General features: G+C 39.7%; 1 protein-coding gene across 8 annotated transcripts in view; it reads right to left on the bottom strand.

The window, feature by feature from the left end:
- Nucleotides 1-24,584, bottom strand: part of PCED1B (PC-esterase domain containing 1B) — a 231,095-nt gene that overhangs the window by 53,981 nt on the left and 152,530 nt on the right. For 2 of the 8 annotated variants that reach the window (XM_074325794.1, XM_074325796.1), the window contains one exon: nt 11,960-12,119. The exons of 5 other annotated variants lie outside the window; for them this stretch is intronic. The gene's annotated coding sequence lies outside the window, so the exon portion shown is untranslated. Of the gene's footprint in view, nt 1-6,715; nt 6,931-11,959; nt 12,120-24,584 lie in introns of those variants that run through there. One more of the 8 variants, XM_074325793.1, reaches the window with a different exon arrangement.

A 24,584-nucleotide genomic window follows, 5' to 3' on the forward strand; every position in this document is an offset into this window, starting at 1 on the left:
CTTAATATGAATGGGCTAATTTTTTTCTGTTGAAAAATAGACTGGCAGGTTGGGTTAAATAACAAAACCCAGCGTTACACTGTTAGTTTATTTTATTAATGCTTAAAGTGATTAAAAAAAACCCCACTAAAAAACAAAGGGATGGACAAAGAAATACCACAAACAAAGAGAAAGCAGCAACTAATATAAAGGTGAGGATTATATACTGATAAAAAGTACAGTTTACATAAAACACATACCAGTCATAACCCTGTATACATTAGATAATATAGTAGCTAAATATATAAAGCAAAGTAGTAGAACTACAAGGAGAATTTCATTAAAATACAATTAAAAATTAATATTTTAATAAATGTTTTTCAGAATCAAAGAGATTCAGTGAACAGCAACAAAAAAATTAGTAGTAATGACAAGCAGAAACTAAACAATAAAATTATTAAACTGTTGTATGTTCCTTGTTAGAAAGTATTGAGTAGAAAATATTGATTTTTAAAAATTTATTTATTTATTTTTTATGTTCATGAAACATTCACATTTGGTCATGTTGTTGGTTGCAAAAAAGCTATTTTTTTTATATGAGATTTTGCAGGCTACTTTCTCTGATAAAACTCAGAAATAAGTAATAAAAGATGACCAAAAAAATCCCAAAGACTTATTTAAAAAAAAATCCCACTTTGATAACGCTGGGTCAGTGAAACTATAAACAAAAATTAGAAATTCTTTCAAAAGCAATGACAAGGAATACGATTCACGTCAAACCTATGGCAGTCTCTAAGCGGAATATTTATAGCTTTAAATGCCTTTGTCAATAAAGATAAAAGATTGAAAAGTAAAGGACAGTAATACTTATCTTTAAAAAATTAGTAAAAGAAAACCAAACAAAAATGGAAAAACCAAAATAGTAAGTAAGTAATGAAAATAATGAACAAGAAAGCAAAGAAATAAATAAAATAATAGAAAGGATATATATATATATAACTAATAAGGTAGAACAGAAGCTTGATTAAAGGAAACACACAAGATAAGAAATGAGAGACAATCACAGATAGGACATTAAAATTTTATAGCAGAATATTAGATTCAATGGCAACATTAAAAAAAAAAACTAGAGGGAATAAATGATTTTCTTGTGAAATACATAAACTAACAAAAATTGACCCAAGAGGAAATACAAAACTTGAATATGAGGTCAGACAATTAAGTTTGCGAACTCATCCTAGAAAAAGTGCTACATACCTCATTGTTGAATATCACTAGGTCACCTTCAAAGTACCCCCCTTCGGAAGCTATTCACCGTGCACCAGTGCCTAGTCCACACTTCAAAGCAATTGTGGAACTCTTTTTCTGGAATGGCCATCAGAGCTGTCGTCGGATTACCCTTGAGGTCCTGAATGTCATCAAAATGTCTCCCTTTTAATATTCCTTTATCTTCGGGTAAAGAAAGAAGTCATTGGGGGCCAGATCAGGTGAGTAGGGAGGGTGTTCCAATACAAATACTGTGTTTCCCGAAAATAAGACCTAGCCGGACAATCAGCTCTAATGTGTCTTTTGGAGCAAAAATTAATATAAGACCTGGTCTTATTTTACTATAATATAAGATCAGGTCTTATATAATATAACATAATAAAAGACCCAGTCTTATTTATAATTAATATAACATAATATATATAATATAATATAATACTGGGTCTTATATTAATTTTTGCTCCAAAAGATGCATTAGAGCTGATTATCTGGCTAGGTCTTCTTTTTGGGGAAACATGGTATTTTTTTACTGGCTAAAAACTCCCTCACAGACAGTGCCATGTGAGCTGGTGCATTATCGTGATGCAAGAGCCATGAATTGTTGGTGAAAAGTTCAGGTCGTCTAACTTTTTCTTGCAGCCTTTTCAGCACTTCCAAACAGTAAATTTGGTTAACAGTTTGTACAAATTCATAATGAATAATCCCTCTGATATCAAAAAAAGGTTAGCAACATCATTGCAACAAGTTCTCGAATTTAACAGCCAGACCTCATATGTCATAAAATACTCATAGAAAACCAAAAGCCATAGAAGAAACTGGAAGAGGTTTAAAAGACGTATTATTTTATAAATCACTAGGACCAGATGGATTTGGAACTAAGTTCTAGCTAATTAAAAAAAATAAACCAGGTGATTCAAATGTAATATTTTTTTCCAGAATAGGGAAAAACAAAAGAAAACCACCAAAACTTCAGTATCCTTTCACATCACTCTTTAATTTTCCCTCTCTTTAATGTTCATCTCCCCCTCTAGCTCACTCAAAGCTGCCTTAGCCCTCAACCCCAACATACACACACATTTAGCTGCCCTTCACAGAATTGCTGGTTTCAAAATTACTTCTCCTTGCCCCATCTCCAACCACCTTCCCTCATCCAAATGTCTCCTCTGGCAGCTGGTCCGGCTGTCTGTCTTCTTAGGAGGCCCATCTTACCATGCTCAGATCCCACCGACAGTTGCGCCCCTCGGGGGCGCCCTTGAGCCAGAAGGCCCCATTTCCCTCCCTGGAGAACACTGCTCCCTACGGTGGGCGGGGCTTCTGCTAGTGGAGAGGGAAACATTGCACAAGACCATGCAGACTCCTGTCTCAATTAAGATGTTTCTGGCTTCTAGTAACAGAACATTAACTGAAAAATATCATGAACTTGAAACAAGGAAATAAAAGCTTACTTCTCTTATGAAAAAAGTATCATTAACAAGAGAATTTGTTATCTTATGTAACTTTAATCAGGGGCAGGTTGAAGGGGTGGTTGATTCGGGGGTCTCAGCAATATCAGCTGGAATCTAGCTTCCTTCTATTTTCCATGCTGCTATTTATGCCACTAACTTCAAGCTACCATTTTTCCCCAAAAATAAGATGTAGCCGGACCATCAGCTCTAATGCATCTTTTGGAGCGAAAATTAATGTAAGACCTGGTCTTATTTTAATATAATATAAGACCGGGTATAATATAATATAATATAATATAATATAATATAATATAATATAATATAATACCGGGTCTTAGTTTAATATAATATAAGACCTGGTATAATATAATATAATGTAAGACTGGGTCTTATATTAATTTTTGCTCCAAAAGACGCATTAGAGGTCATGGTCCAGCTAGGTCTTATTTTCGGGAAGCACGGTAAGGTTCGTTCTCTGGTTGTTATAATATGGCTACCAGCACAAGTTGGTCCACATGCGTCCTTGTCCATGTACAGGATGCAAAGACCACTGGCTCTTTCCTCAGACAACTCCAGCAAACCACATGTCACAGGTCTTTAGCCCAGGCACAGGTAAGGGGCATGGCTTTGATGAATCATCTGAGGAGGGACTGGTAGAGAGCAAACCATAATATCCACTTCAGTCCCCACCTCATCTCCCCGGTTGATCAGTGAGGAAATCCAGCACAAATCCCCCAGGAATGCCCAACAGAAATAAAAGCCATCACAACAAACATTAACCCTTTGATAAAGGAGATCCCTTTATTTTTTACTACAGTTCATCTTGATTAGTTACTTGTTTGCGAAAAGACTCCCCTCTTGCATTCTTTTATTTTATGGTAGGAATGAGATGAGCAGAGCATTATTTCAAATTCTCTTAATAGAATGGATTATACACATTACCCATTGTCATGACAGTGGCCAGATGCCATTCTACTATACTTAATTCAGAGATTGTTGCTATTGACATGTTTCAGAAGTGAGCTAAAAGTTTCTGTGCATCCATATCTTAATTGGTTTAGTTCAAGTAGTTGGCTGCACATGTTAAAGAAAAACAAAGCTGGTCACTAGTTAAAGGTGGTATAATACTCTCTTCAGTAACTGCTGCAGTAGGGGGAAAGGACTTCAGTTTGGAACTGAGCTCAACTGTGTAGAGATGTAGAGGATAAGTGGGGGCTTGAGCAATGTCAGGGAAATGGAAAGTTACCAAAAGCAGGTGTGTGTGTATGGGGTGGTGGGGGTGGGGGGGTGGTCAGTGTGATTCGGCCATCTGGGTTTATTAATTGTACTTATGGAAGTCAGGCTTCTACCCTCCCACAGAGACTGGGAAACAGGGGTCCTATTTTGTCAGTCTTGAGCTTTCCCAGGTAGGAACTTAAGGGGCACAGGGTTGTCTCAGGGACTCACCTGGAACTGTTAGAAGTCATGCTAGTGTTCGTTCAAGATCTTAATGTGGAGGGGTAGGGATCGGTGAAATTGTAATGAGAGTAAAGGACGGTTTCAAGAAGTCTACAATAACCATCTTAATATTACAGCTGTTACCATATGATTCCTTTGTCACTAAATTTATCATTTCATTTACTAATATAAAGTCAAATTAGTACTGTGTATTTAACTTTTTAATTGAGTCTAGGACCAACTGCCTCAGTAGCTTATGAAGACATTGCTAAGTAGCAGCATAATACGTACATAACCAGCTCCAAAGCATGGCCCTGAGTCTCACCTGGAACAACTTTTCGAAAAATAAAGGAGCAAAGTTTTGTGGATGCATAACTTAAATAGTCAAGTTTTGCTCACCAACTTTAAGTGGTGATAGAAAATCAAAGAATTAGTCACAAAAGCCTACAAATACCTAGGCATTTGAAGAAGTAAATAGGAGGTGGAGCTTTTTAACTTCATGAATCCTGTCATTGTAGAAAAATTATTGAAATAACTGGCAATGAATGAGTTATGTTTCCTCTGGAGTTGTTAAAAGATTATGTGCCAAATTAGTTATCAGAATGTTTTCCCAACACGCATGTACTCTTTGGAAATATGAATGTGAAAATGTGAAAACCTTCATAAAGCTGACAAAAATGAAAAGCAATTCTAGAGAAATTACCCATCATTCATTCATTATTGGTCATAAAATGGTTTTATCTTTGCAATCACAAGAAGCACTGCATGGGATAATATGCAATAGGGAAACGGAATAAGTGTTTCGATAAATCAGATATTTTCCCCTGGAGAGGTTGGTTCTGTACTGTATGCTGAAGATCCAACAGAAAAAAAAAAGTCACATTTAGGCTTAGATGACGCCAGCAAATCTGGGTGAAAATTGAAGAAAACAATTCTAGATAGGAATTTGTAAGCTCAAATATTTAGTGCCTGCAACACAGTAGGCATTCAGAAAATAAATATGAGTATTAAGTGGAGTTTTCAAAATGTTTGTTTGGGCCACATGTGACTAAAATATCTAAGCTATTGAGAAGTATTTACATTTCAACCGGTTGGATCTCCCCTGTACAAGCATCTTTTTCAAAGAGATGACAAAAAGAAAAGCTCAGAATATTCAGTTACAAAGCAATCATATTATTATCAATGACATCCTTTCTCACTATTACACAGAAATGTTTAATTACTCCCCAAACCAAATCTCCCCTCTAAGAAACATAGCTGAGACCAAAGAAAGACGCAAGAATGTCTTCTGAAGCTCCTGGAGGCAGAGCCAGTAGGTTTAGAATCCATATCATAGAAGAAACACCCGGAGCCCCAAATCAAAGCTTATTTAATCTCATTTAGCACAGGCCTTAAATAATGTTGTTTATCTGGTTTCTATGCCAACAGGTTAGAAGGGTTTTATGCAATGCTAATTTCCTGAGTAGAATTTTAAAGCAATCATGCTTTAAGAAATACTAGATCCCACTTTGGAACCTGTTCATTTTTATGGTTAGTCCTATTTCATGGCCACTTCCTCCTACTCCAGTCGACCCCTTTGTATAATTGTTTACAGCTCTATCTCCTCTTTTAGGGTAGGTGCTTACTATGTCCGATTAATATTTATATTCATCTTTCCTTCAAAGTCTTTCCTAAAACCTTGCATACTATAGGCATACAATAAATGCTCGTTAAACACAATGAATCCAATATAGAGAATGAGAAGAGTTGATGTCTTGTTGGAAGCAGCGAGAAGTCCCACTTGGCTGTTGACAGTGTAGAAAGAAACTAAAATCAAAGGACCGATACATGAGAAAGCTCAGCCATCTGAGGCCATTCAAAATGGGACAAAATGCTACACACATCTCGTGGGCCCCAGGGAACTGAAGGAGACTCAGAGGGACATAGTACTTGACGGTCAGAACGGCCACACTGCGTCATCAGGTTTAAATGAGGAGCTCTGTGATCAGTTTATGGGGTAGGGAAGGGGATGAAATACCATTTTTCATCTATCAAATTGGCAAAGATGTTTTCTTAAGATAAAATCCAGTGCTGGTGAGGGCACAGCAAAATGGGTACACTTCTAAACTGTTGGATGGTGGGAACAGTTCAAGACAAAAGTTTTAAAAACAGCGTAAGAGGGGGACAACCAAGATGGTGCAATAGGTAAATGCTGTGTTTACCTTCTCTCACAACCACATCAAAATTACAACTAATCTGCAAAACAACCATTATTGAGAATCACCTAAAATCAAGCTGAACTGAAGCCTTTCAACTAAGGACTTGCAGAAGAAACTACCTCCAGATGGGTAGGATGGTCAGAGGCGCTGAATGGTTTGGTCCCACACCCACATATAACCATTAAAGAACAGGAGGACTATTTCGGTTTTGGGGGTCCCCCGCATCCCCTAAAGGAGCGAGAGATACCAGCCCCACCCCAGCCCAGGGTTCCAGTGCTGGGGAGAGAAGTCCCCATAATATTTGGTTGTGACAAACAGTGGAGATTGTGACGGAGAAAGTGCCTCTGCACTCACAGGTTCTCCTCTCAAAGGGACTGCGTGTAGACTTACCCCTAATGGAAACACTCGATCTGAGCTCCAGCGCTGGGGCAGCAGCAGGAAAGGCAGCAGGGACAAATGGTGGGGAATTGAGTGGTCTGGCTTGGAACGGGGGCTGGAAAGGCAGCTTTCTCCTGGAAGGGGGAGCTGGTGGAGGCCATTGTTTCTTTGTTAAGCCCTCCCCTTTCCTGCTGTGCGAACACAGCTGGCTGCCATTTCTGAGTTTCTGATGTTGGTTTGCCCCACCCTGGCAATTTGAGACCTGGCCCTGCCCAACTTTCGGGCACACCCAGGCCACTTCTGGCAGCTTTTTCATGCAGACCACTTGTCTTGGCTCAAGCTGCACTTTCCTAGGGTCCTTGAGTCTCTAAAGGTTCGTGGAACCCAGACAAGCAGCATCTGGCTTAGGCGTGTCCTGTGCCTCTAGCTGAGCAGCCCTAAGCCGGCACTAGTGGCAGCTGGCCTTAGTTCGCAGCTTGGCCTCTTGAGGTACTTCCAAGCACAGCATGGGCGGCAGACATCTGCGGATTTCTTTCTGGCTCCCACTAGGTGGCCCCAGGTGAGGCTTGGGCTGTGGCTGAAGTAGACCTACAGCAGATCCCCTCCAAGATGGTCCTGGGGCTGGCACCCCCAGTGGCCAGCTTCAAAATGAACTGGAGAATCACCTAGCCATCTCCAAGTACGACACACCCAAGGGGCAGATTGGGCAGACATCAGAGTCCTGCTGAAGCAGATCCTGCTCCATAGAATCAGCTCCTGCACAACAATTCTTCCACTGTAATCAAGGCCAGTCCTCACAACCAATGAGCCCAAGGGTCAGTCCCTCACACTGATGTGCAATTATCAACCAAAGCTCAACTACAAGAGGAGGGCCCACATGGCCCACACAAGGGACACACCTGGAGTGCATGGCTCAGGTGACCAGAAAGACTGGGCTACTGAGCCCCACAGCACACCTAGTACATAAGTCCACTCTGCTAAGACTGGAAGACATGGCAGCCCTACCTAATACATAGAAACAAACACAGGGAGGGAGCCAAAATGGGGAGACAAAGAAACACGTCCCAAATGAAAGAAGAGAACAAAGCTCCAGAAAAAGAACTGAGCGAAACAGATATAAGCAATCTATCAGATGCAGAGCTCCATTCAGTTATAAGAATGCTGAATGATCTCATAAAAATGGAGATGGAAATCATGAAAAAGAACCAGTCAGAAATAAAGGATACAATGATGGAAACAAAGAATCAACAGTAGATTAGATGAAGCAGAGGACTCAACCAGAGATGTAGAAGATAAGGCAGCAGAAAACACCCAACCAGAACAGCAAAAAGAAAAAAAGAACCCCCCAAATTAAGGAGAGTTTAAGGGGCCTCCAGGGCAATATCAAGCATACCAACATTCACATTACAGGGGTACCAGAAGGAGAATAGAGAGAGCAAGGAATAGAAAACCTATTTGAAGAAATAATGACAGAAAAATTCCCTAATCAGGTGAAGGAAGTGGACATACAAGCCAAGGAAGCACAGAGAGTCCCAAACAAGATAAATCCACAGAGGCCAACATCAAGACACGTCATAATTAAAATGCCAAAGGTTAAATACAAAGAGAGAATCTTAAAAGCAGTAAGAGAAAAGCAGTTAGTTACTACAAGGGAGCCCCCATAAGACTATCAGCAGATTTCTCAACAGAAACTTTGCAGGCAAGAAAGGAGCGGCAGGAAATATTCCAAATGATGAAAAGCAATGACATACAAACAAGATTGCTCTACTCAGTAGGGCTGTCATTTAGAATTGAAAAACAGATAAGGAGCTTCCCAGACAAGAAAAAATCGAAGAAGTTCATCACCACCAAACCTGTATTACAGGGACTCTTAGAGGGACTTCTTTAAGATGGGAGGGGGGTCAAGGGTGGGTGAAAGGGGAAAGGATTAAGAAGAACAAATTGGGTGTTATACAGTAGTCATGGGGATGTAGGGTATAGAATAAGGAATATAGTCAACAATATTGTAATAACTAGGTATGGAGCCAGACAGGTACTAGATCTATCAGGATGATAGATGGGAATGGGGTTGGGGTCGGGTGAAAAAGGTGAAGGCATTAAGAAATATAAATTGATAGTTAATACAATATGGAGAATATAATCCACAATGTTGTAAAGATCATGTAAGGGGCATGATGGGCACTGGACTTATGGGGGATCACGTCATAGACTGTGTAGATGCCTGACCGATGTGCTATACACCTGAAGAGCTGAAGTAGAATAATATTGAATGTCAACCATAACTATATATATAGGTATATATAGTCACGGGAGGTGGAGTGCAACATAGGGAAGACAGTCAATGGTATTGTAACAGCTATATAAGGTATCAGAGGGGTAGTAGCTTGGGGGGTGGGTTATCACTTTATGAGGGGTTTAACTGTCTAACTATTACATTGCTTTGTACACCTGAAAGTAATAAAAAAAGCAACAAAAAAAAAACCAAAACAATGCAAGACACTTGCAATGACATGACACAAGGATATTCATTGCAGTATTAATACTCGTTATGAAAAATTGCCCATCAATAGAGAAATATTGTCCCACAAATATTTTAATAGTTACATTAGAAGAGTTCAATATAATATAAATGTATACAAGTGCATAAGAAAAGGTCTCATGGAGATTCACTAACATAGTAACAGCGGCTGGTAGGATCACTGATGGTTTTTATTTTATTCCTTGTATTTCTGTGTTTTCCAAATTTTCACCAGTAGTTATAAACTAATTTTATAATCAGAAACAAAAAGGGATTTTCTGTGTGTGTGTTCAGGGGTAAGCTTTAGCTCTATGAAAAATTCATTCATGCAGGGGAACCCATTCCTTGACCATATAGTGTTAGACTGTTAGGAAATGCCCACTGTGTGCCTGATGTTTGCTAGGTTCTGACTATTCAAAGATAAAAGTCATGGTCCCTGCCCTCATGGAGCTTAGACTCTATAGGGAGACAAGTTTTTACTTTAACATTTATTGAACAGTCACTGATACTAAGAATTTTACTGATATTATCTCATTTAAACCCCACAATAATTCTGTGAAGTAGATGTGATTAATCTCCTTTCACATAGTGAGAAGCTGAGGCTTAGAGGGGTTGAGTGACTTGTTCAAGATCATAGCTAGCAAGTAATGAAAGCGCTTCAAGTCCAAGCAGACCAGCTCTAGACGTTCTTCACCAAGACTGTTGCAAACAACTATAATCAAGGGGATGCGTGCTAAGATGGAGGTAAATGAAGTCTTATTGGTGCACTTAGGACATATTCCTGACCCATAGTGAGGGGAGGAAAGGATGGGGAAGGCTTCCCAGAGGAGGTGCTATTTTCACAGAGTAGAATGTGCATAGGAGTTGGGTCTAGGGCAGGTGCCAAAGAGTGTGTGTGCTAAGGAAGCCACGTGTGCCTCTGCTCAGAGGTCTGAGAGAGTGGCACACTCAGGCAATGCATGTGGTTCCCTGCAGCTGGAGCAAGAGTATGAGGAGACACGATGACCCAGGGAGCAAGGCTGGGACCTAATTACAAACGGACATATTTATCTCACCCAATACTACTGTGCAAAATGAAAATCTTTCTTTCAGTTTTGCATGGCTGGGTAAGGAAAAGGGTTAAGCAGGTTTTAAAAACCCTATTCCTGCTTGACTGATTACTGCCATGGCAACCCAGCAGCAGCCAACACTTGTCAAGGCCTCTTCTTTGGATACAATAATAAACAGTGATAAAACATTACCTCAAGGCTTTATATTTTTGCCATCCGTTAAAATTCTGTTCTTGGCTATAGCGAAGAGTTCTTGAAATCACACCTCCCCCACCAAAAAAGAAAAAAAAGGTGAAGTATATTTTAAATAACGTACTAGAAATATTTTATGTATATATATTAAGAATTTGAAGCCCTTTACATTCCAGGTCCTTGAAAGGGCCCAAAACCTTTATCAACATGGAGAGTTCTGAAAGGGCTTTCTCCTTCCTAAGTATAAAGACTTGACAGAAGGTAAACAATGACACTGCACTTTGTAGCTTCACAAAGCATTAGTCTCATTGTGTCTGTAACAATTTCTGTGGAGGTGAATAGCCACCCTCCTACCCCTCCTTTCACTTTTAACTCTAGCTCAAAGAGAGGAGCTGAGTCTCACAAGTATTGCTCTGTGACAGCTGTGTGATGGGTGGGAACTTGTTCCTAAAACAATCCACAAATATATAGATTTGGTACCTGTTCTCAAAGCCACTATCAACTCAAGCAGCTTCTTCAAAGAGTCAGTTTCTTAGAGTAAGTGAAAGCTTCTCAGCTTGGAGAGGAGGCTCAGCTGGGTTCAAACCTCAGCCCCCACTCCTAGCAGCTTCCCCTCATGCCGTACCTAACCTCCAGTAGTGCAGGTTCTGGCTTTGTAAAATGAGATTTATACAGTCCTCTGCAGCACAGCTGAAAGGACTGGAGGTAATGAATGTGAATGAGGCAGGCACATACTATGCGTTCAACAACTGGTAGCTACTATTATTTATTCAGGGTCACAAACTCAAATGATAAATCAGATAACAAAACACTGTGGAATGGCCTATGCAAAAAGTCTGCAACCCCCAATTTTATGTATCATATTTCATCAAATCCTAGACACACTATTTTGACATCTCTAAAAGTGGGATGTTTTACAATACATGATGTGTCATCGGTCAATTGGCAATGATTTTCTCTTATGATAGATTATAAAATAATGGAGCATCTCACAGCAGAGGAAATCTTAGATTAGATGAAATAGGGTAGTCCCTTTTAGCATACCGTGTTTCCCCGAAATAAGACCTAGCCGGACAATCAGCTCTGATGCATCTTTTGGAGCAAAAATTAATATAAGACCCGGTATTTTATATTATATTATATTATATTATATTATATTATATTATACCCAGTATTATATTATACCCAGTATTATATTATACCCAGTATTATATTATATTATATTATATTATATTATATTATATTATATTATATTATATTATATTATATTATATTATAAAGACCCAGTCTTGTTTTACTACAAGACCGGGTCTATATTAATTTTTGCTCCAAAAGACACATCAGAGCTGATTGTCATGCTAGGTCTTATTTTCAGGGAAACATGGTATGGAGAATTTTACTTTGGTTATAGGCCAACAGATAATTGAAGCAGTCAAACCCTACTCTTATTCAATAAATCTCTTGACAGATAAGATACATGGCAAGTACCCATCTCACCTTTCTGAGCTATCGCAACCTGGCAACACATCTGTTCCTAGGAGAAGACACATCAGAATCATCTCTCTTCTCAGTCTCCTATGTGATCCATGCCATCTGGTGCCACCTTTCCCTGTTTCCTCAACTGTCCTTGTCTCATCACATGTGCTGCTGCTAAAAACTAAACAAAACAAAAAAGACTTAGTTTGAGATTTTCAAAGCTGTTTCTAAAATGAAACCAGGCAAGAATGTAATAATGAATGTAATTTTCTGGACTTGTACAAATATGTTGGTCACAGCAGCAAGGCTTACTGTTGAAGGAGAAAGTAGGAAGATTCTCTCTCTCTCTCTCTCTCTCTCTCTCTCTCTCTCTCTCTCTCTCTCTCTCATTTTCTCTCTCTCTCTCTCTCTTTCTTTTATAGGTAACAGAACCAGATTATGAAGTAGTTTAGGAAACAATTGCCTGGGGAATCAATCTACGAGTATAAGGTATTAAAACGTCATTGACTTGAATCAGAACTATGATACCAGCTAAATCAGGTTTTTGAAAGCAATTCTATGTGGTGGCTGAATCGCAAGTTGGTCCTGTTCCCACTAAAGAAGACACTGACTTCTAGGAGAAATAGTTAAAAAACAAAACAAAACTCCCTACAGGTGCTAATCCTATTTCAAATGAGTGTTTTTGTGGGGCACATAAGCAAATCACATAGTAGAGTTATGGGATCAAACACCAACTAAGATCCTGTGCCTGAAACTAGCACGTGTGGTCAGTAAGTTGAAATGACTGTCAAGAACTGCCAGGAACCTGAGACTTTGCCATCCTTGCAAGCTAAAATGTTAGCCTGCCATTGTTTCATGGATGCTAGTAGATGACACAAGTCTGCGGGGTCAGATAATTTGGAACAAAGGACAGTCAGTGCCTTGCTTACAAGATATGTAGAAATGTGAAGAGATCCTAAAGAACTGTCTCCCAATAATGACATAGTAATATGACATAGTGAAATATAGTATAGTATAGTAGTTCCCACATGAATAAACAAACACATTGAACAGCATATTGAAACATATACTGAAAGAATATTAGTATGAAGGGGCAGAGTATTAGACTGCTGTTGGAAGTTCACATGGTCCAGCTCTAGCCTGGAACCGTGCAGGTTAAGTGTTCTCATTGGAATAAACTTGAATGAAAAGGTCAACTCATGGAGAATGAAATAGGACAAAGGAAACAAAGAATAGTTCTTTTTCCTCTTTTTTACAGAGTCATACATATTACATATTTCATAATTCAGAGGAAAGGATAAAAGTGGATGCTTAAAAGTAGTTGGAAAAATCTTACTGTAAAGGCAATCCAAGGGTTCAAAGTTCAGTTATGAAGAGTTAATTTTTTTCCTCGTTCAGCATAGATTCCTTTCTTTTGGCTATCTAGCTGTTCTTTGAAGAAAAACTAAGCCCTCATCCTTGAAGAACTTCATTTGGGAGATAAAGGAAGTTACCAGATTTGAGATGAATGGAACTTGAACCATCTAGAATTTACATATAAAACTGATTGGAACATTTTGTATAATTTTAAAGTGTGTAATTCAGTTATAACTTCAATTTCTAAATTCTAAGCATTTTTTTCTTTTCCTACAACTAACACATTTGATTACAGCCTTTTATGTAATAACCATTTTCTTAATAACTTTCATTAACTGGCAGCCTAATGCTATTTTAGAAGATAATATTGACATAATACTATTAACTAATATGCAAACCTTATTCAAATTCTCCAATTGTCTTCTTTCTGGTACATAATTAAATCCAGGATCCCACATTGCATGTTGTTTTCATGATTTTTAGTCTCATCCAACCTGAAACAATTCCTCAGTTTTCCTTTATTTTCCATGACCTTGATATTTTGATGAGTCCTTGAGTTTGAGCTGGTTTGATGTTTTCTAATGATTATACATAGGTTACATATTTTTGGCCAGAAAACTCCAGAAATGATATTATGCCTTTCTAAGTACAGCATATCAGGAGGTAATATGTATGTCAATATGTCCCATAATTGGTGATGTTGACTTTGATCATTTGGTTAAGCTGGTGTCTACCAGGTTTCTCCACTATAAATTTATGTTTTTTTCCCATTGTAACTAGTAAGTTGTGGGGAGATAATTTGAAACCATACAAATATCCTATTTCTCATCATAGTTTGCCCACTAATTTTGGCATCTGTCGATGTTGCTAGCCTGCTATAGTTATTACCATGGTGTTTAGCAAAGAGTGATTTTCTATTTCCATCATTCCTGCATCATATTAATTGGAATTCTACTGTAAAGAAGAATTGAATAGTTTATTAATTATTTTCTATTGGTTCAAACTCATGAATATTTATTTTATTTGTTTTCTTACCCACTTTGTCTCATATTTGAACTCCTGTATTCTTTTGACATGTCCCCATATTTCCTAGTGCTTCTTTGTTTTCTGATACCACAAAAATGGTCCAGGCTCATCTTTTACTTTCCCTCTCTAGCCCTGGAATCGGCCATTTCTCCAAAGAGCTTGGCTCCTTTCACTGGAGAATGATGTTTAGAAACCAAGATCTGTGGGTGCCAGGTGTGCTCATAAATACTGGGGTGTCATGACTTCCAGGCCCTTTCAGCAGAGCTAGGAAATACATGTATGTATACACACACATAAATACACATAGCTGTCTATCTATCTATCTATCTATCTATCTATCTATCTATCTATCTATCTATCTATCTATCATCTATCTATCATCTATCTATCTCTATCATCTCCATGATTCACATTGATGTCTCTGATTTTAATCCAACATATGACAGGCTTCACTATAGTTTCCCCCCTTTCCTAATTTGTATTTTCCTTCTCCTTTAAAGATTCCTGGCTCTCATTATTCACAATCTACTTACTTATTTGTACCATCTTATAATGCACATAAAATAGTTTCACAGTATACCTCTGTGATAAACAAATTTACCGATTGCAATAAAGTATTTCTGTATAGTTCTTTTTGTTTTTAGCCTTACAGTATGTGAAGGCTAATTTTATGGGTTAACTTGACTGGGCTATGGGATGCCCAGATATTTGGCTAAACATTATTTCTAGGTGTGGCTGTGAGCGTGTTTCTGGATGTGATTAACATTTGAATCAATAAACTGAATAAAGCAGATGGCCCTCCCCAATGTGGAGGTCAAATGCAACTTGTTGAAGGCCTGAATAGAATAAAAGGCTGAAGGGAAAAATAATTTTCTCTCTACTAGACTGTCATCGAGCTGGAACATCCGTTTTCTCCAGCCTTCTCCAAACTTCTCACGCTTTTGGACTCAGACTGGAACTATACCACAGGCTCTCCTGAGTGTCCAACTCGTCAACTGGAGATCCTGGGGTTCCTCAGCCTCCATAACTGTGTGAGCCAATTCCTTATAATAAATCACAGATAGAGAGATGATAGATAGATAGACAGATAATAGAGCACATGGTTTAAATGTCTATGTCTACTTTTATATTTATATCTATCCTGTTGGTTCTATTTCTCTAGAGAACCCAGACTATTAATACACAGTATGTAGTCAAAATACTATTTCCCAAAATTATTTAGGTTAATGCTTGTTTTAGTCATGTTGTTCATCTGTAGTTGTCCATTTACCATTTACATTTTTTTAAAAATTTAAGTCAGATCATATCTTCACAAAACCCTCCACGACTTAACATCTTACTCTAAATCAAATCAGAAGTCCTTCCATGGTCTAAGCCCTGCATGATCTGGCCTCTTTATGCCTCTCTGACCTCATTTCCTTACCACGTGACCCCTTGCTTACCCCAGTCCAGTCACACTGGCATCCTTGCTGTTCCTTCAACATCCCATCCATACTTCTGTCTTAGTGCCTCTGTGCTTGCGGTTTCCCAGGTATCAGCATGGGTAAATCCCTTATTCCCTTCAGGTTTCTGTTCAAGAGGGACCTTATATGTATGTATTTCATCTGCCTTTGTAGTTACAAGGATGTTAAGTTCCATGAGGGCTTTCTTTCGTTTACTGCCATAGTCCCTGACCTACAACGGTACCTGGAACTTAGCAGGAACTTATATATATTTGTTGTTGAATGTGTGTTGAATTAACCTGCCTCCTATTCCTTTGAGAAAATAATATCTTCCATGTTTGAGATGTCAACGATAAGTGTCAATTTGCTAACAAATTGCCGGCATAAGGACTGACAATCTGTATTTTTGCCTCGAATGCATATGATAGTAACTGTGTAAGTACAGTATGTGATTCAGTCTTATTCATTAGCATGTTTGCCTTCAATATACTCCTCCACAGCTCTTCTAAATGCTGCCTTTTCTCCTAAATTCTCTACAATGAATATGTATTATTTTTATAATCAGAAAAAAAAGCAAAACTATGACGACAACAAGCTCATAGGTTAAAGTGTAAATCCTCGTCATAGAATTATTGTGATACCTTCTTCACTCCTCATTCTCCTAAGGAATCTTTCATTGACAGGCTCCAGAATCAACTTTTAAAGTCTGAAAAAATGATCATGAAGCATCTTTGCCCCTACAGATAACCCATCGACTATTGTGGAAACCAGCCTATAAAAAGATAGCTATCGCAAACCATTTAACAAGGAGAGGCAGAATAAGGAAATAATAGAAGGTAGAAAATGTGAGGCAACTATTCTGCTGGTGCTCAGGGAACTTGACAAAAGGAGACAGAAGTGTGAAGAAAAAAGGCTTGAGGGTTAGGGGTGGGGATGTCAGTGTCTCTTCCTGCTTTTAAACACAGTGAAGGTGGTAAGGGTTGGAAGAGCTCTGGAAGGGAAACACTGAAGATTTAGGTGATAGCATTGTGAGTTCTAGGTTAGAATGTTTGAAAGCCAGATACAAAATACCAAGTTCTGAAAGCAGTTGAGTGATTTCTAAACTGAGGAATAATAGCTAGAAAGTTGTTTCCACCAGTTGAGAGCACAGATTTATTTTTGTACATTGAAAAGACTGGGAAATAGCCAGTCTGGGAAAAGACTGGGAAAGAGATCGTTAGATTAATGGAATCCACTGGGGAAGATTCTCAACAACCCCATTGCCCAGTGGCATGTTACCAAACCTGAAGATATGTAGGCAATGGAAAATGAAATAGGTGAGGGGAAGAGACAAAAGGACATTAAGTCCTAATTTGATCAAGTCTCATAGGATAAGGGAGGACTCTTAAGGGTGACAAATGTTGAAAATGGCTATGGTCCCACTGGTAACAGAGATATGTCAGAGGTTTAAGGGACTCTAGTCAGCAGCACCGGAATCTGGCCAATGGGGTAGGCACATCTGAGTTAATGAGGAATACAGTTGTGAAATAAAGGGTGTTTCTTTCCTAAAGTAGAGAGCTTTCCTTTGTGGAGGACATCTGGACAAAAAGTGGGTAAACAAAGCTTATAGGAGCATCGTTAGCTCATCCTAAAGAGCTAACCATGGCTCTTTAGGCCTTTGTTTTTTCCTGCTAGGAATCAATTAACTCCAAGAAACTGAGGCAACAAATTCCAGGGACCCCTGGAATCCCCCATGGAGACTAGAGATTTCAGAAGCTTTGGAGAATCACCTCTGATATGTTATTCTACCTGTGAGTTTGCTGCAGCAGATACCTTTAGTTGTCTACCCAATAGCAATTCCCTACTCCCTCTCTTCTAACAGACCCTGAATATGTTCTAGTATTTATACTTTTTGAAGAAACAAGGGGCTGTAGGCAATGCTGGTCCCATGCCCAGTCATGGGTGTTAAAGTTTGATTATACTAACCTAATGGAGAAAAATTCACTCTTTGCCAGTGACTGGCTTAGGAAGAAGCAGTATGGGCCATGTGAACATGAAGGGCGGCTGGTAGGGGAGGCATCTGGGAAAAGTTTCTTAGCTCTTTGAAAGAGACACAAGGAAAAATCCATTTTGTGTCTGTATAGTGGAGTGTGAAGATGTCATGCCTGGACCTGCTGCAGCCATTTTTTAACCAGGAGGAAAACTAACCAATGTGCTCAGGATGGAAGAGCAGAAGAAAGAACCTGAGTTCTTGGGGGATGTTCTCAAGGTGCTTAATGAAATACCTCTGGGACTGTACAACCTTGGGGCTTCTTGTTATGTGAGATAATAAATTCATTAGCTCTTTCAGTCATTCTGAGTTGAGTTTTCTGTTACCTGAGTTCTACCAGTTTCATTTTCTTACTCTTGAAATTAAATTTGAATGTACTAACGATAAAATCCTTACTTCAGAGTAGATGACTGAGCGATACTAAAGCCTCTCTCACTTTCACTCTGTGGGCGGTCTCCCGAACAGGGGAGAGTATGACCCTCTCACAATGCTAAAGGGCCCAAAGTAGAGACATGGAGCTCCCATCATATTTAGGATCAATGGCAGACTTTCCCGATTCTGGCAACCCATTGCAATAGCTGAAAATGCCCATTGCCTCAGAGGATTGATAGATGGACTTAATTTAGAAATTGGTTCTTAGGCTCACATTTGGGCTAGGTCTGCCTCTGCGTTACCTCCCACTGTGCTCTGATACCTTCGGGAGGCCCAGGCACAACACCTCCGCTGTGCAGTACAGGATTAGCTCAGCAGATGAGAGGTGATCAAACCTTACACATTTTAAAGAAAGGACTGGCCTTAACCAGCTCCTGGGAGATAACCTCTGATCCCTTGGAATATCCTTCCTGATAAGAGTGTCTTTGTATAACTGAGAACTTGGGTCATTTCAGATAATTTATGATAACAATGTGATTTATGGTAAACACATGTTTTGTTTGCCTGGGGCCCTAAGCCACATGTTGTATTAGTTTGACCTCTGGAGGCCTGGAGACCGAGTTGTATGGTCAGTCATTCAGGTGTTCCATGCCTACATGATCGACCTCCCAAAACAACCCTGGACACCAAGGCTCAGGGGAGCTCCCTGGTTGACAATACTTTGTACAAGTTATCACACATTGTTGCTGGGAGAATTAAGCACTGCCTGTACGGCACTGGGAGAGGACAACGGAAGCTGGTGCCTGATTTCTTCTGGACTCTGTCCTACACCTCTTTGCCTTGACTAATTTTAATCTACATCCTTTCACTGTAATGAACCATCACCATGTGTATAACAGCTTTTCTGATTTCTGCGAGTCCCTCCAGTGAATCACTGAACCTGAGACTGATCTAGGGGATCCCCAGCACCCCCATTACACAGAAACCTAAAACTTTGTTGGAATCTCCTATATTCTTTCTAAAGTCACATATCAACCCAATATTATACTGGGTCAATGGAACTGCTAGAAAGACTTGGGACTTGAAAGACTTGGATCCATATCATAGCTCCATGACATGGCAGTGGTGGGGAGCTGGAGAAGTCACAGATTTTCTCTAATCTGTCCTCTTTTGCCAAATGGGACAATATCTGCTCTACAACAATGCGTGATGTAAAGTGCATCAGATAATGCATGTGCAAAAACTTTGAAAACTCTATGTATTTTTTTAAAAAGATTTTATGGGGGAAGGGGAACAGGACTTTATTGGGGAATAGTGTGTACTTCCAGGATTTTTTCCAAGTCAAGCTGTCCTTTCAATAGTAGTTGTGGAGGGTGCAGTTCAGCTCCAGGTCCAGTTGGTGTTGTTAGTTGCAGGGGGCTCAGCCCACCATCCCTTGCAGGAGTCGAACCGCCAACCTTGTGGTTGAGAGGACGCACTCCGACCAACTGAGCCATCTGGGAGGCAACTCAGTTCAAGGTGCCATGTTCAATCTTAGTTGCAGGGGGTGCTGCCCACCATCCCTTGCGGGAGTCAAGGAGTTGAACTGGCAGCCTTGTGGTTGAGAACCCACTGGCCCATGTGGGAATCGAACCAGCAGCCTTCGGCGTTAGGAGCATGGAGCTTCTACTGCCTGACCCACTGGGCCGGCCCTCTGTGTATTTTTAATTATTAAGTGTTAGAGACACTTTTTCAAACTTGACACAAAAGTGGCATATTAGTAACTAATACTGAGTGCTGAATTTGTGCTAGGTACTTTATGTGTACTGGTTCATTTAATCTCCACTCTCTTGTTGGCCTCATGCTGTATCTTACCCAGAAGCTTTGTGAGGAGGAAATTAAACAACCTTCCCAAGGCTCTATATCTGGCAAAGAACAAAATCAGAACTCAAGCCATGGTCTTAGGATCGCAGCATCAAGCAATCAACCACTTCACAATGCAATTCCATCCTTTTAAGAATCTCAGTCTCATAAATATGAAACACCTTGGAGATGTGTAGTCTGTCACCTGACAGTACCAAGAATGTCTTAGAAACTATCCCTTGATTAAGGCCATTTTAGGAAACGCACCAGTTTTACCTAAGAAGGTTTTGTTTTGTTTTGTTTTGTGTCAGGATATCTTGGCACAGTTAGGGACACACCAGTCATAAACATACAAGAGGAGGGGGACTCACTGTCCTTGCTTCCTCTCCATGCTTACCCAGGGTATTTTTGGCAGATTTTCCTTTTTACATACAATCACCACAGTCATGAATAGGGGAAAATCTCTTCTGTCACCCATCAAATATGTGGAACATTTTCTACAGCCTTCTGAAATGACTGATATCTCAGTTGTGTTTTCTTTGTGGGTCAAGAGGAACACTGTATATCATTTCATTTCAATGATTAAATGAAGAGAGAGGTTTTAGGTACAGATATTAATGCACAAGACAGAGTTGAAAGTGACAACATATTTTGCTGTCCCTGACACTTGGATACACATTTCTTGGCAGTCCAAGATGCCAGGGGCATAAGAGACTCAATAATACAGGTCAAGAAAACTTGGGTTTTCAAACACACAATTCTACCAGAATTATAAACAAATGAATCTGAAAACTCGGTACTTATTTAAAATGTATTATAGATTTGTTCTGAGATCTGTGCTTTGCTGCATTATGTATTTATGGTGTTGTAAGGCAGATTTCAATGATCATGACAATGGAGCGGAAGCAGAACAGTGGTCTTTCTCAGAAAGCATTAATGTATTATTGAAAATCTGGATTATTTGATAAGCAAAATTCCTTATTAGTATGCAAGATAGTCTTTTAATCCTGTGAGCTTGTTCAGAAGGAAACAATCAGAAATGAAATGTTTCTTTTAAAGTTGAGGGTTTCAAACCCCTGCCAGGATGAGTTTTAACCAGTTTTTGTGATAACAAAAGTAATAACTTCAGTACATATATACACCACCACACAGATACCACTTTCTATATCCTCCCCTCCTGAAACAGGGCCTAGTTGGGACCCCCACAAAGGAGGCCTTGCAGTGTCCCTGGCCTCTCCTCTCCTTGCCCTAGAGCTTAACAACCCCCTCCTTGTGGTTTGAGCTTGCCGTGGCCCCTGTCCCAGTTTCCTGCTTTAGATAATTACCCTGAAACTCATGCTTGCTTACTGCTCACAGTACCCCATGCTTACTGATCACAATCTCTATGGCCTAGCATTCTTTCCAGGTTACTCCCATCACTGCTCCTGGGTTGATGACCACAAAGGGGAGCCACGTCGCTTGAGGGAAGGCTCCATGCAGATCCTGGGAACCAACACGTGGATTGTCCCTTAAATACCCTAAGCTGGTCTGAGAATGTTAAGCCAGTATTTGGAGGTGTTAACCCGCTGCCTTCTCAGACCACTGGTGCTCTGATAATAAACGCTTATTCTATGACCCAACTCCTGTGTCAGTCTATTGGCTGAGCAGCTCAGGCAGCATGGGCGCCGGATTCGTTTGGCCTCCGGTTTCACTCCCACATCAAACACACATGTATAAACGACACACCATATACATAAACATCGTAAAACATACATACATACCACATACAGCATATCACACACTCACCACATATGTTAATACCATACCACACACATACCTGCCCCTCTCCACTAAGCACAGATAAATATACTATACATACACACACACCATACCAAATGCACATTCCCTCTCACACCAAGCACACTACACTGCCCCTGCCCTATTCCCCACAAATGTGATCTGGCCACTGGCTACCTCCCAACCTAATTTCCAACCCTGTCGCCTTGTTTACTGTACTTCAGCTACCCCCTCTTCCTTGCCATTTCTTGAACACACCAAGCACACTCCTGTCTTTGTTGAATTTCTCCATCCCTGGATATACACGTGGCTGACTCAGCTTTCCTCAGGGAGCCCTTCCCTGACCCCCTCTCCAGGGGAGCTGCAGATCACTCGCTCTGTGTTGTCTGCCCCTCCCCATGGCTCTCCAGACTGGCCTTAGCTGTTGGTACTCTCAGTCTCAACCACAAGATGTGAATCATCCTTAGAAATCATCTAATCTAGTCTAATGCTCTTATTTTGCAGAAAACAACATGGGAACCTCAAAAGGAGAAGTAACTTGTCCAAGGTTACACAGATTATTCATTTATCCATTCAGCAAATATGTAGTCAGCTCCTTTGTGCCAGACATTATTCTAGGTACTAGGTATCAGAAGGGTACAAAAAGGGCAAGGAAACTTACATTCTATTCAGGAGGACAGGTAATAAATAAAAAAATGCATGGTGTAATGTTAGGTAGTGATTAATGCTTAAAAAAAATGCAGGGAGGAAAAAGGAGCCAGCAGTAAGAAAGAGCCAGGAATAGTTGAGAAAATATTATCTCAAAGGCACATGGGATGTAGTCTGTTGGAAATTATCCAGATGTTAAAACATTTGTTCATTGAAGATAGTAGCCAAATGGCAGGCTAACCTATGAATGTAGAAGGTTTAGCAAAAGTTCCCTTTGGACTTGAAAAGGAGGCACAGTTTCTGAATTTAGGTCAAGGTAGGGAGACTGTAAAAGTCCCTTAAATGGCATAATGACTTTCACTGTAGCAATAACTGTAGTTAAGATAATGGTGAAATCTGGGCTGAATTTATTTTGTGTATACTTTGTGTATCATGAACCATGGTAGAGTTTAAATACTCTTGTTAATGCCAGTTGCTGACAGTGGCTAGAGATGACCTGAAATTCAGGAACACACAGAACCTTCTGAGAAAATAATCAATCGTCTAAAAATGGGAGCAACACCACTGAAAGTTAGGAAGTCAAAGGTGGTCATGCACAAGACAAGACCCAAATCAGACTACTCATCTAGGGATGTTGCGATCTGTAATCATTCTGGAAAGATAAAAGTCCACTGGTGCCATCATGAGATGAGGCCAGGTAATATAAAAGCTAAGAAAGGCAGACTAGATCTGAAAAAAGCAACCAAAAAGCAATGACTCCTGAGAAAAGAACCTACCAGGAGTTCAGAGACTCCTTGTATCTCCTCATGCTGGAGGCTACTTCTAAGAGGCAGACACCAAATGGAAACATCTGAGTGTATCGGTGCATGCATGCGTGTGAGTAAAAGAGATGGAAGAGTAGACATATATTTTGGGGGAGTCCCTACTGTTTAACAGTATGTCCTGTCTGTCATGTGTGGTATAATTAACCCAACTCTTGATCTTTTTAAGGAAAGAATTCTCCTAGAAATGGAAACCTGGGCTTTTATGCTACATTAACCTCCAGAATGAGAGCTGTTTACAGGACCGTTCACTGGAAATCTCAACAAAATAGGCCATTTGCACTTAAATAATAAGGCCCTCTTCAGTGACAAGGTTGAGTGTTTATGAATAAAGTTTCAAATCTCTAAAGTGGCTCAAACCTCTCAGCTTCAACATAAACATCTCTGGGTACAGTGTACATTTTGGGACTATATAATCCTTGTATAATTATTTTAAGCATTGAAACGATTCCATTTGGGGACTCTGTTTGCACGCAAGCTGACAGCCCTTGACTACCACTACCCGGCTGGCTTTCACTACAAAGATGAAACAGAATTTAGAAACTTTATTGTTTGGCTTGAAGACCAAAAAAATCAGACACTTCAAGATTGGAGACAGAGGTAATTTAAGAAACATCCACAGCAGTGACTGGCCCAAGTTCTTTGAAAAGTATCTCAGAGAAGTTTATTGTCCTTTCAAGATTCAAAATCCCTGAGAAGCAGTTGACTGGCTTTTTGGTTTAGCTGTTAGACTTGAATATAGAGATAATGCTGAAAAACACAAGGGCTTGGTACTTGATAATACAAAAAAAATGCTGACATTGCAGCTAAAAAATGCAGATCCATGGATCAATTTGGGTGTAAATAATCCTGATTTTAAGGCTGGTATAATGGCTTTGGCTAAACTGCAGATTCAGCCTCCTGCTGGTCACCTGGTAAAGCTTAGGAGGCAATTCTCACTTCGGTTCTGGAGCCCTGACACAGGATGCTAAAGCAAATCAAACAAAAGAGGGCTTGCCTGTTGCCTTAGACAAACATGTTCTTGGTTTTGACACAGGAGATGCATTTCTTAATGAAGCTGCTCAATTTCTGCGAGTGCTGCCTATAGAAGAGCTCGGAGAACTACAGACAAAAATTAATGAAGCCATAGTAGCTGTTCAGGCAATTATTGCCGATCCAAAGACAGACTGGGGAAAGTAGGAAGATGAACATTTTAGGATTTCAGCCTCTCACCTGCTTAGTACTATTGGGAACCATGTATACTCTGGCAAGTGTTGGAAATGTCACATTTTCGAGGGAGAAACCCCAGAAAATTGGCTATGTTCTAGAGATTTACCATCATTGCTTTTTCTTTA

Source organism: Rhinolophus sinicus, linkage group LG02 (assembly GCF_036562045.2).
Source record: "Rhinolophus sinicus isolate RSC01 linkage group LG02, ASM3656204v1, whole genome shotgun sequence".
NCBI lineage: Eukaryota > Metazoa > Chordata > Mammalia > Chiroptera > Rhinolophidae > Rhinolophus > Rhinolophus sinicus.